We start from the raw sequence: 14225 nt of genomic DNA, 5'->3' as shown, positions 1-14225 counted from the left end.
CAGATAAATACGATATTGCAGTGCCCATGTTATTCAGATTACGATGAAAAGTTCCTTTGGACATGCATGCATATTCAGTGGATGCGTGGTTGACGACATATGGAAGTTTGGATCTAGCCATGGGTCGTTCACGGATAGCCAAATGGCAAGGTGACTGCTCGCGATAAGTGGGAAAATCTTGGTTTGAGTCACAGTCTGGCACAAATTTTCATTGTCGTCATTCCATTCTATAGCTGATAGATGTCCTTATTCGCAATTTCGAATTCATTTAATGTATTTGATTGTAATGTCATCTGAAGTTACGTCCTGTTCTTTGTTAATGCCAGAAAGTACCAGGCAGTTAGATGTGTAATAGCATTTTATTACTTATCTTAATTACAACCACAATCACAGTACAATGATGGAGACAAGACGCAGAGAGAAGGAAAAAACAGGCAAAAGCACATACAGAAAACAAAGAGAAAATAAGTCTGAGTGTAATTATTCATTTGCTATTATGTCAACAACAATTTGATAATTTCATTAAGTATCTTCAAATTTTACTACCGTCATCTTCAGGCATAGTCTACTGATCCGTAACTCATAGCTGCTCTTGTTAAAATATTTGCCACTTTTTCTTCGGAGCTAACATATTCACATTCAGATGTCCTTTGTTATGCAGCTGACTTACGAAATGGCATCAAATATTCACATTATTCAGTTCTTTATTTCTTCAATTCTCTAATAGATGTATGATATCTGAAACGTCCGACGCAGGATATATCAGTTATTAAGCTGATAAGAACTGATACTACTCTTTGATCTTAGCCAAGAGGCATGACTGTTGAAGTTTTCACAAATATTTTAAATTCTTCAAGAAGATTCCTCATCAACAGACTGTCTGCTCTAGCATTACCAAAGCTGCTTCTTTTGACTATTGTGAACATATGTCTGTCTCCTTGTAGACCAACAAAGAGTATTTCCAAAAACTTGGCCTATGTATCCTGTTGTAGAACTTCTTTCTTCTTCAGGTCCCTAGTGGGAATCAACAGAGCAGAGAAGAGCATTTATTTTTCCCTTTTTGTAACACAGATGAACATCAAGCATTCGTTTCAAACCTTTCCAGTTGAATTATGGTGGTTAATTTTTATGTATACTAAAATAGTTGATTGATGCACTTATGTCAGGTGTTGTAGCTGTCATTATATACTTCAAACAACCTATTAATTATCTATATGGTTTATTTACACCAATTCACACAACCTTTTTCACTAGGCTTGGCTTCCATCGGTGTTTTACAGGGCTTACAGTCTCCCACGTTGAATCTTTTCGATAATTTTTCGGGATAAACACGTTGACTAAGGAACATTTTGCTTTTGGTCCTGTGTATATTTATTCCAAGGAATGATGATTCTCCAAATTCTCGCATTCCAAATTCTAATTTTCACTTCTTCTTAATATCAATGATTTTGTTTTTATAATTCTCAGCAATTATGATATCTATATACAGTTACAAGTAAGTATTATAACCAACAGTGTTTTCAACATGGAGATATCTATCAACGTTGGATTGTCAAAACCCAATTTCCTTCATAAAATTGTCAAATATAGATGTCCAAGTTCTTGGTGCCTGTCTGAGTCCATATAAAGCTTTATTGAGTCTGCATGCAAGTCCTTCCTTAATATTTACACCTTGAGGAACTCTCATATAAAATTCTTCCATCAGTTCTTCATGTGGGAATGTATTTTGTATATCCATTTGTTCCGTAAAAAAATCATGTTGAGTCATCACACTAAGAAAGGTTTTCATTGTTGTGAGTCGAGTAACTGGAGCATATGTCTCCTCAGTAGTCACATCCTTCTACCTGAGTGCGGCCTTTAATCACCGAATGTGCCCTATACCTTTTACTGATTCCAGATGCATCTCTTTTTACGTAGAATACGCGCTTACTGCCGATGGCTCTTTTATCTACTGGAAGCTCCACATAAGTCCAACTCCCATTACATGAGAGAGAGTCCAATTCTTCCTTCAAGTGGCATAGTTAGCTGCAACAGGCGGAAGATGTGCTTTGTTGGGGCTGCTGCACATTTTAACGATTTTTACCGAGAGAAACTTACACTGCAATGTTCTTCTTCAGCACGCCAGTGTAGAAGTGTACAGAGAAACTGCTAAGCGAAAAATCCGTGCAATGATGATGATGATGATGATGATGAGTCCCACACTTCTTTACACAGCGTAGGGGAGCGACGCGGGAGACCCGCGCCGCATTATACGGCAAAGTCCTAGTGGAGGTGGTTTGCCATTGCCTTCCTCCGACCGTAATGGGGATGAATGATGATGATGAAAACGACACAACAACACCCAGTCATCTCGAGGCAGGAAAATTCCCTGACCCCGCCGGGAATCGAACCCGGGAACCCGTGCTCGGGAAGCGAGAACGCTACCGCGAGACCACGAGCACTTTTATTTATATATAAAAGCAGATTTCGGAATTTTCCTTTGTATGAGATCGCGCGTACAAGATTCATGTGTCGAATTGAAGTTCTAGATTCGCATATTTTACTGTTTGCGTTGTTTCTGCATAATCTTTCATTAATTGTATTAATACCCGTTTATTTTGCGATACATAGTGAGATTTCGAACGTTCGCGAGTGCCACGATAAACTCGTACCGTTATCGACAATTACAGGCTTAAACAAACTTAATTGTGCTCTCTTAATATTTTTGAGAACAGTAGGTGTATCCTTGTTCAAAACAATTATTCTTTAATTTCATTGTACTATTGCATGAGAAATAGGTTATTTTTGAGAATTTTTCTAGACTTACAAAACTACGAGGGCCGTTCAGAAAGTAACCTCCGGTTGATTTAAAAAAATACACCAAGTTAAATAAAAATATTTTAATATATACATCTTACAACTACATCTTTGCACTATTTTTCTACATAGTCTCCATAGCGATTGAGGCACTTATCGTATCTCTTCACAAGCTTTGAAATTCCTTCTGCATAAAAATCACCCGCTTGTGCCTGGAGCCAGCCTGTGACCGCATCTTTGAGCTCTTCGTCGTCATCAAACCGCTGTGACCCGAGCCATTTCTTCAAATGCATGAAGAGGTGATAATCACTTGGCGCCAGGTCTGGGCTGTAAGGTGGATGGTTGATAACGTCCCACTTGAAGGACTCAAGAAGGGCCGTTGTTCTGCGAGCAGAGTGAGGACGGGCGTTATCGTGCAAAAAAACGATACCGGAAGTCAGCATACCACGGCGTTTGTTCTGTATAGCCCGTCGTAACTTTTTTATTGTTTATTTGATTAACGGTCGTACCACGTTCCATGAATTCAACCAACAACACCCCTTTGGCATCCCAAAACACCGTTGCCATCAGTTTTCTGGCAGAAAAATCTTGCGAGGCTTTTCTTGGTTTGGTAGGCGAATTTGAATGTGCCCACATCTTTGATTGTTCTTTTGTCTCAGGGTTCACGTACTTAATCCAGGTTTCGTCAGCAGTCACGATTCTGTTTAACAATGGTTCTCCTTTGTCCTCATAACGTGACAGAAAGTCTAATGCACAGGCCATTCTTTGAGTTTTGTGGTGGTCGGTAAGAATTTTCGGCACCCATCGTGCACAGAACTTACGGTAACCCAATCTTGCTGTCACTATCTCGCACAAGAGAGTCTTAGAAATCTGTGGAAAACCAGTAGACAACTCCGACATTGAGAAACGTCGATTTTCACGAACTTTTGCATCAACTGTCTGAACGAGTTCGTCAGTCACCAATGATGGTCTACCACTCCTCTCTTCATCATGAACGTTTTCTCGTCCACTTTTAAATAAACGTACCCATTCACGGACAACTCCTTCACTCATAACTCTTGGTCCGTACACGGCACAAAGCTCACAATGAATAGCTGCTGCAGAATATCCTTTGGCTGTAAAAAACCTTATGACAGCACGCACTTCACATTTGGCGGGGTTTTCTATTGCAGCACACATTTCAAACTGCCACAAAAACTAAACTAGCGCAGGTACATCGTTCACTCGACCACGGCTTGATGCCGACTGACCTGTTGAGTGCGTGAACGCACAGATGGCGTCGCTACTCCCCCCACAACCCGCACTGTGACCAATCGGAGGTTACTTTCTGAACCGCCCTCGTATATTTTCGTAAGTTACTAGCACGAATATTTTGGATACGTAACTTGTTTCATAGCAAATCAGCGTTTGTGGCTCACAATTCTGCCAAAGAACACATCACTCCTGAATGTCATTGTACACCAATGGAAATAAAGGTGCGGTTCTTTTTATATAATTTTCGGAAGTTGCCATTATCCTTGCATAATCTACGAGCAGTTTGTAGTAAATTGGCGTTTGTGATTTAGTGTTGTAGTAGATATACTAACTAACATATTGTGTCACATCTAGTTTTCCCTTAAAAAGGAGTAGCCCTATATATTATCTGCATTTATTGTAAATTACTCTGTTTTCGAGTTTGCTAACAACTATAACCACAAAACGTTTTAAAAAATACTCATTTTTGCCACAGGTTTTTGTGTTGCCTTTATAAAAATCTCGTTTAGAGTATTTGCTTCAATTGTTATAGGGAATTAGCAACTTTTAGCTCAACAGATTAAAAGATAATCGGCAGACTTGATTCAAAGTTCTTTATTAGCTGCCTTGTAATGTGTTGCACAAGCCAAAATTCAGCTCCACTCTGAATGCTGTTCTCAAACATGGGATGAGTTGGGTGACATTCGTAAGCAGCTGGAAAGCCCCTTGACTACTGCCAGACGATTGTCAACTGCTCCAATCAGTGTGCTGGAAGAGCTCACGAGAGTCATGTACCTGTGGTACTGGTACCAGAGGTACCTCAAGTACTATCCTCGCCTCTGGATCATGTCATCTCTGCACAAAGTGCAGGATCTGTCTTTTTTCGTCCACTTGACTGCGAATGCGTTGTCAATGGTAGATCTAGGCGCCCTGTACAAGGTGGACAGAGACCAGGAAGCACTCAGGGTGTTGTATCGAGCCCCCTAACCAACACGTCTGAGGTGTTGTCTTTCACTGAAACTGAAACTGAGCCAGTAGGACTCACTTCACCTGTTTTTGGGAAACTTCTTTTGTCTGTGTGAAGAGTAGACAAACGCAAAAGGGTAAGGACCTATGAGTCGTTTACAGTTCAAACATATGACGTATGGTGGTAACCCTTAGGGAAATGGCAGCAAGAGACAGGAAAGGTCCCAAGTGTGTATACCTGAAGGCCTCATTCAACATGTTTGAAGAGGCTATTTCAGCAGCTGTTGAGTAAACAGGGTACAACCAACTCCACATTGTGGCGCATGTTGGAACAAACGATGTCTGTCATCTGGGCTCCGAGGTCATTCTCGATTCATTCTAGCAACTGGCAGAGAACGTTGAGAATACCAATCTTGCAAACGTAGTTTCAACGAAGCTCACAATTTGCAGCATTGTCCAAAGAACTGATCATGACCCTTTGGTTCTGAGTCTAGTGGAAGAACTGACCCAGAGACTTCAAAGGTTCTGTGACAAGCTAGGTCGTGATTTCCCATACTTGCGCCATAATATTGAGAACTGTAGGGTACCCATAAATGGTTCAGGTGTGCACTACACATCAGAGGCTGCTACTCCGGTAGCTGACCGTGAGATGGGTGCACACAAGGATTTTTTTTAGATTATGCGACTCTCCATCCAATCCAGAAAAGGGTAGCTGTAGAAAAGCTAGAAGTATCAGTGTAAAATCGAAAGAAATACCTCCCAATGGCGAGAGTATTAAAATACTAATGGTAAACTGTTGAATCATTCACAACGAAGTGCCAGAATTTGAACCACTCATGAAAATGAAAAGCAGTCAACCTAGGTACAGAAAGTGGGTTGAAAACTGAAATTAACAGCCTTGAGATTATTGTGGGAAATTTAAGTGTATATTGAAAGGATGGACAAATGGGGAATGGGGGCGGTGTATTTGTCATAGTAGAGAAGAAACTCAAATACCATCAAATCCACTGAGATAGAAACTGAAGCTACATGTGATTGTTGTTTGGGCAAGACTCAGTACCAGGGATGGGCATAAACTGATAATTTATTCCTTCTATCGCCCACCAGACTCATCTCCTAATGTGACCAAAAACTTTAGAGAAAATCTCAGTTCACTTGTACGTAAGTTCCCCAGTCATATTATAACCATTGATGGAGACTTTCATCATCCAGGAGACTTTAATCATACAACAATTAATTAGAAAAATTAGATTTGAAAAATATGTTAAAAAAATTTGAGTTTTGTTAGTGATATCCCGTGATATCCCGTGAAACATTACTAAATTTGTTCCTGAAAACTGCCTAGAACAGATATTTAGGAACCCCACTCATGATGGTAATATTCTGGACGTAATGGCAACAAAAAGACCTGACCTATTTGCAGATGTCCACATTGAAACTGGTATCAGTGAACATGATGCAGTTGTGGCAACAATCATTACCAAAGCACAAGGGACAACTACAACAACAAGCAGATAGATATATATGTTTAGAAAACTACATAAAATATCAGTAGCGTCACATCTCAATGACGAACTTGAAACTTTCAGCACAGGCCAGGAACATGTAGACGAACTATGGCTCGTGTACAAAAGAATTGTTGACCATGCACTGAATACTTAGTACATTCGGCTCAAAAAATGGTTGAAATGGCTCTGAGCACTATGGGACTTAACATCTGAGGTCATCAGTCACCTAGACGTAGACTGCTTAGACCTGACTAACCTAAGGACATCACACACATCCATGTCCGAGGCAGGATTCGAACCTGCGACCGTAGCAGTCGCGCGGTTCCGGACTGAAGCGCCTAGGACCCCTTGGCCACCGCAGCTGGCACATTCGGCTCAAGCAGCCGCTCTCGCTTACATGGGTTGACAGAGAGCTGACAAGGCTCGCCTGTGCTGTTGTGCTTCTAAGGAGAGGATTGTCGTATCTGTCGCGCCACAGTATGGGCAAGAGCAGCCGCTCAGCGCACGTGAAAACCGACGCTGTTAAGGGTGGGTCGGACGTTCGGATTGCCAAAAGCGCCTATCGGAAACGGCAAAAGAAGAGAGAAGAAGAAGTTGACCTTACACCTGCCCCGCCTCAGTACATTCTGTGCAGAGACACAGCATGGACAACACTGTATGACATCATCACTGGCTGCTGTAAGCAAAAGTGGTTGTTTCGTCCATGGGCGACAACACCACCGTCGAACTGCAGGTGACGAACGGGGCCAACCACAGAGCAGAAGGACAGCGACAAGCAGGGTTCAGTGATGCGTCAGTTTAACTGCATAACAAGACCAACCGCAAGCAGCTCCTACCTGACCTAGACACAAACCCACAGTGCTTCAGGCACCAGGAAGTCGGGCATGTGACCAAATACTACCGCAACAGCGCGAAGTGTATCAAGTGCTCCAGAAAACACGCCATTCATGCTTGCAGCAGGAGCTTGCGACGTGTGCTCGATGATGTGTTCCTCATTGGCGAGGCTGCCTGACTTTCTCAAGCCGCAGCCAGACCAGTGGCAGGGTGACGGCCCCAACCGTAAAACCATGCAGGAGAAGAAGAAGAGGTCGTCGCCAGGCGACGAGGAATCCAGGGAAGTAGCAAGGAGAACTGGCGGCGGTTCCCGCCGTCCACGACTGGTCTGAATGCCCCACCAGCGGTAGGGAGGACCGGCAGCAGGAGGTAGGAGGTGCGGTAAGAACCTAGGCCAGAGAAGACGACATAGCAACAGACGACCTAGAACAAGCATGCAGTTGTGTGTAATGTCGTCAGCCAAGCAATCACGGTCCTTAAAGCCGCCATGGCGGCAGAGAGGGTCACGTTCATGGCTTCTCTAGCTGTTGAGAAGGAGCAGGCCCTATGGCAACTTCCTGCAGAGCTTTGCGGCCTCCAAGCAGCTAGGTTGGTGCCTAACCCAGTGACTGCACCAGCAGGAATGCAGGACACAGGCGCCGCCAAGAAGACGGCCATTATTCGAGTGCCTGCCCCTGCAGCTTCACCAGCAGCACTGCAACAGTCAGGCGCCAACAAGAAGACGCCCATCGCCCTTCTGGCTATGGCAGCAACGCCTAACGCCGTGGGGGCGACCACCGACAAGGAGAGAAGAGCAGCAGCCATCGCCAAAGCGTGAGAAGCCGGCGTGCATCTCACAGATGTATCCGTAGCGATGCTCTGTGAGCAGGGGGGACTGCTCGAGGACCACATGCAGAAGGACTGTGCCATGCAGTAACGAAGACGCCGAACACCAGGGAGATGCCACTGGCTAACGTCGGCCTAATATTGCACCAAGTCACCACTGACATGGCACACCTGAATGTTCATGGCACCACACTGCATTGCTACACTGGATTGGCTCTGAGCACTATGGGACTCAACTGCTGAGGTCATTAGTCCCCTAGAACTTAGAACTAGTTAAACCTAACTAACCTAAGGACATCACAAACATCCATGCCCGAGGCAGGATTCGAACCTGCGACCGTAGCGGTCTTGCAGTTCCAGACTGCAGCGCCTTTAACCGCACGGCCACTTCGGCTGGCGCTACACTGGATTCCTCTTACTATAACAACCTTTGGCTCTGACACGGTATCAGTGCATGATACCCACTACTAACGTAATATATCCTTGCATGATCTGTCGCAGGCAGCAAGAAATCCACTACTGCTCATCCAGACTATCACAGAGGTTTTTTTTCCCTTGGCGCTTGTCTTGGCACTTTTTTCCTTCTGCTACTGAAACAACTACCCTTCATTTCCTTTTCATACACTATCTATCTCCTCAATGCAACCATATTAGAGAGTAACATTACCCAGACATTCGGACAACATCACAGCCCCACATCCTGTGAAATCATCGATTAGTAACTAATAAATACAAGGGTGACTGTAGGTGTTTTGAGATAGTTACCATGTCGGTGTGGGCGTGAAGAGGATCCACCCTTTAAGAAAAAAAAGCGCTGGATAGATAGGTACCCAATAGAACAGTTCATAATGGGAGGGAACTTCCATGGTATACACTCACCATTAAGAAACTTCTGAAAAAGCAGACATTACAGCGTAATAGGTGTAAAACAAAGCGTAGGGCAGATAGAAAGATGCTGAATGAAAAGTATGTGGGTGTCAAGAGGGTAATGTGCGATGCCTTCAGTGACTACCATATCAGAATATTGCCAAATGATATTTCATAAAACTCAAAGAAATTCTGGCCATATGTAAAGACTGTTAGTGGCACCAAAGTTAGTGCCCAGTCCCTAAAGAATGTGATGGGAACTGAAACTGAGTGTAGTAAAGCAAAAGCTGAAATGTTTAACTCTATTTTCAAACCTTCCTTTACAAAGGAAAACTCAGGAGAAGTACGCAAATTCCTCATACCACTGAAAAGATGACTGAAATAAGTGTTAGTGTCCGTGGTGTTGAGAAACAGCTGAAATCGTCACAACTGAACAGCGCTCCAACGTCCAATGGAGTCTCTGCCAGATTCGGTACTGAATTTGTGGCTGAGTTACACCCTCTTCTAACTATAGTCTATCGCAGCTCCTCTGAACAAAAAACAGTGCCCAGTTCTTGGAAAGAGCCACAGGTCACATCCCTCTACAAGGAGGACATTAGAAGTTATCCACAAAACTACTGTGTAATATCCTTGACATTGATTTACTGTAGAATCCTAGAACATATTCTGAGCTCAAACATAATGAGTGAAGTATCTTGAGCAGAATGACCTTCTCAAGTCCAACCAGCATGGTTCCCAAAAATATCGCTCATGTGAAACTCAACTCGCACTTCTCTCACATGACAGACTGAAAGCTTTGGATCAAGGCAACCAGGTAGATGCAGTATTTTTTTGATCTGCAGAAAGCATCTGACGCAGTACCACACCCATGCTTATTTTCAAAAGTGTCATCATATGGGGTATCAAATGAAATTTGTGACTGGATTTGGGTTTTTCTTTCCTTTTTATTTTATTTTTTTTCTTTATGGTGTTTTGGAGATAGAGATTCATCACCAGATGTAGAAGTAACTTCAAGTGTGATGCAGGGAAGTTTGTTGGGACCCTTGCTGTTCATGTTGTATATTAATGACCTCATAGACAATATCAATAATCTCAGACATTCGTAGATGATGCAGTTATTTATGATGAAGTACTATCTATAAGCAGCTGCTATAGTATTCATTCAGATCTTGATAAGATTTCGAAGTGGTGCAATGATTGACAACTTGCTTCAAGAAATGTAAGACCGTGCACTTCACAAAACGAAAAAAATGTAGTATCATATGACTATAGTATCAATGAGTCATTACTGGAATTTGCGAACTCATACAAATACCTGTGTGTAATACTTTGTAGAGACATGAAATGGAATGTCATATAAGCTCAATCATGGGAAAAGCAGGTGGTAGACTTCGGTTTATTGGTAGAATACTGGAGACGTGCAATTATTCTACCAAGGAGATTGTTTACAAATCAATTGTGGGACTGGTTCTGGAATATTGCGCAAGTGTGTGGGACCTATATCAGATAGGACTAACAGGGGATATTGAATGTATACAGAGAAGGGCAGTACCAATGGTCACAAACTTGTTTGATCTATGGGAGAGTGTCACAGACATACTGAAGGAACTAAACTAGAATACACTTGAAGATAGACATAAACTGTCCTGTGGAAATCTGTTAACAAATTTTCAAGAACCAGTTTTAAATGGTGACTCTAGGAATATACTACAGTTTCCTGTGTGTCACTCATATAGGGACCATGAGGATAAAATTAGAATAATTACAGCATGTACACAGGCATTCCATCAATCATTCTTCCTGCACTTTGTACATGAATGGATCAGGAAGAAACCCTAACAGCTGGTACATTGGGATGTACCCTCTGCCATGCATCTCACGGTTGTTTGCAGAGTGTAGACGTAGATATAGATGTTAATGCTTGTGTCCATTCTTCTTAATCATACTGACCCTTCACATTCAAAATTCTGAGGCAAATTTTCCACAAATGCTTCTGCAGTCAAGGCTAACACTACATAATTTTCCAAGTATCTAGGTTTTCTTCTTGATATACTAGTTTTATGTGGAGGTTGCGCTTCCTTAATTTCTTCTGAAGTCATACGCTCTAAATATGTTCAATAGTTTTTTTCTCAGTTTCCTCAAAGTTAGTTTCATTCTGATGTCCTTGGTTTTCTACTATGTTCTGCATTATGTTGTCCATTTGAACAGCCTCCTTCAAGATCCAATCATCGCTACTTGCTCATTCAAATAGAAACTTGTCTTCTTAAAAAAATATATATCTTCAAAATACAGTCTTGCATTGTTTGGGACACCATAATCTGTAACCATTGGAACAATACCCAGTTATGAAACATTTTAATGACTTGGTGACACACTTACATGTGAATACTTCCTTCAGAAAGTGCAAGTATGGAACACATCCAAACAGATGTAGTTTCTTCAAATTTAGCTTCCATTCATACCATAGGGTTTGCTAGAATTTCTCTATCTAAAGCTGAAGCAGGATTACAACAGTCAATGATAAAAACAGTTGCCAATACCATCTCCAGCCAAAACTGCTTTCCAAGTTTGCATCCAGGAATCTTACAATGAGTCTTTTCAATGATAGTACGATTTAGTAGTTCTGCAACTCCATTTTACTCAAACTGCATTACGTTTTCTTCAAAGAGTTTGAACATTTCATTTGAAACGTATTCACAACCATTGTCACATCTAAATCTGCTGATTTTCATGTTAAAATGAGCTGTAGCCATTCTGCAGCATACTTTAAAATATCGATATGCTTCTGCCTTTGATTGAAGACTATAGGTAGCTGTAAAGTCAGTATAATCAACAGTGAAATCACTATATATTTCTTTCCATCAAAAGAGATGGCGTTACAGCACGAAGCACATCGCTGTGTATCTGACCAAGCTGTCATTTGGTTCGAACACGGAATTGAATAAGTGGTAATCGTCGTTTTTACCCTCTAAGCAGGTAAAACATTTATTTACAAGTTCAGAAAACTCTGTTTCAGCCAGTACCTTTGCTAGATAATTACGTTTCTTCATATTTTCAAGGTCCTAAGCGTGTATAAGTCTACATCACTATCTGAAACACAATCACTAAACATAGAACTCTTGGTACGTTTGAAGAAAAGGTTATACATGCCTGAATACTTTCTTTGAGATACAGCTATAGTTTTATCGCCCTTTTGAGTTGAACCTACTGGATTTTCAAAAACAATTCAGTAGCGAGCTATCTAGTTTACACATTGACAATAAAGTATTTCATAAATCTGACGCTACAAGAGCAACTTATACATATATTTGAAATTTCTTACCACAAACAGTGTTTTCAACTTCAGCTTCTCAAACCTTTCTGTAAACAAAAATTTATGTATTTTGGCAACCTTTACTCGTATTGGATTTTCCAGTTCCTTCACATTCATGAAAGGAACAGATTCATTAACCAAATGTTGTGTTGGCTTCGAATCTAGAAACCATTGTACTTTATCATCTGTAAAACATCTAGTAACAGCTGAGAAAGAAAACTTATCCACACTTTCATATATTTCTTGCAGATGTTCACTACATTTGTAGAATTGTCATTTTTATGCTTTTTTGGCAATTTAACTTTGCATTGTGCCCCAATATGACCTGGTATTCACACCAGCAACAGGTATTTAAATAGCGCTTTGTTTGCATTATACAAAATATTGGGACTTAGTTGTCACTTGATATTTCCTTTGACCTTGCTGCAAGACAAATGCTGCCAGCAAAGACATTTGATTTAATGACCTTTTATTACCTTTAGAATTTCAGTATTAAGTTTTGCTTCTTCATCTGCACTTTACTAAACTCAATCTCAACTACTCAGTTGATGAGGTTTCTAGAGCAGTAACAACAAATTTGTATTCTAAAGGCATTGTTAGTAGCAACCTGCGCAATATATCAGCTTCTTCAGTATTACTACACAATGCTTTCAAGACACGACAACTCAGTTGATTAGATATCATCAAACTTCAGAAAATGATTTTTAGCAGTATCGTCATTTACATTAAACTTCATTGCCAATAGGGTCTTTCTTGATAAAAGTTTATTAGACATACCTACTCATGCAGGAGTTTGAGTTAATGAGTTCTACAGATCATAGGCACTTTCCTTGTCCTTGACATACTACAAGTAACTGTGTGAAATTCTTTGGGTTATTAGTAACTTACACATCTCATTGTTTTTGCTAACTTCTCCCATAAGAGCTACCTTCTGTACACATTGTTCGGCTGTAATACTGAGTAGTCTCCACCATTTCTGTGTAGAGATTTTCCACAGAACTCAATAATTCCATCTCACATGTTTCAATCCTAAATTTTCAGTTGCTGAATTTCGTGCCAATCATAGAATGGTGTCCCGAACTTCTCCATCTCTTGAGCCATGACTGTGAATTATGTATTGAATTAATAAGTTTTTCAATTTTTATTTGTTGTACTGTAAAAGATGGCGCCTGAGCCCATAATCTGTTGCTAAGCTAGAAATTACCAGGTATCTAGATAAATATCATCAATTTATTACTTATCGCATTTACTATTACTACCCACATGAACCATGGACCTTGCCGTTGGTGGGGAGGCTTGCGTGCCTCATCGATACAGATAGCCGTACCGTAGGTACAACCACAACGGAGGGGTATCTGTTGAGAGGCCAGACAAACGTGTGGTTCCTGAAGAGGGGCAGCAGCCTTTTCAGTAGTTGCAAGGGCAACAGTCTGGATGATTGACTGATCTGGCCTTGTAACAATAACCAAAACGGCCTTGCTGTGCTGGTACTGCGAACGGCTGAAAGCAAGGGGAAACTACGGCCGTAATTTTTCCCGAGGGCATGCAGCCTTACTGTATGATTAAATGATGATGGCGTCCTCTTGGGTAAAATATTCCGGAGGTAAAATAGTCCCCCATTCGGATCTCCGGGCGGGGACTACACAAGAGGATGTCGTTATCAGGAGAAAGAAAACTGGCGTTCTACGGATCGGAGCGTGGAATGTCAGGTCCCTTAATCGGGCAGGTAGGTTAGAAAATTTGAAAAGGGAAATGGATAGGTTAAAGTTAGATATAGTGGGAATTAGTGAAGTTCGGTGGCAGGAGGAACAAGACTTCTGGTCAGGTGACTACAGGGTTATAAACACAAAGTCAAATAGGGGTAATGCAGGAGTAGGTTTAAT

General features: G+C 41.4%; 1 pseudogene; it reads right to left on the bottom strand.

Annotated features, from left to right (window-relative positions):
- Nucleotides 1-648: 648 nt before the first annotated feature.
- Nucleotides 649-827, bottom strand: LOC126204924 (U2 spliceosomal RNA; annotated as a pseudogene).
- Nucleotides 828-14225: the final 13398 nt, after the last annotated feature.

The sequence above is a fragment of the Schistocerca nitens genome, chromosome 1 (genome assembly GCF_023898315.1).
Source record: "Schistocerca nitens isolate TAMUIC-IGC-003100 chromosome 1, iqSchNite1.1, whole genome shotgun sequence".
Lineage (NCBI taxonomy): Eukaryota > Metazoa > Arthropoda > Insecta > Orthoptera > Acrididae > Schistocerca > Schistocerca nitens.
This window is presented reverse-complemented; position numbering and strand designations above follow the sequence as displayed.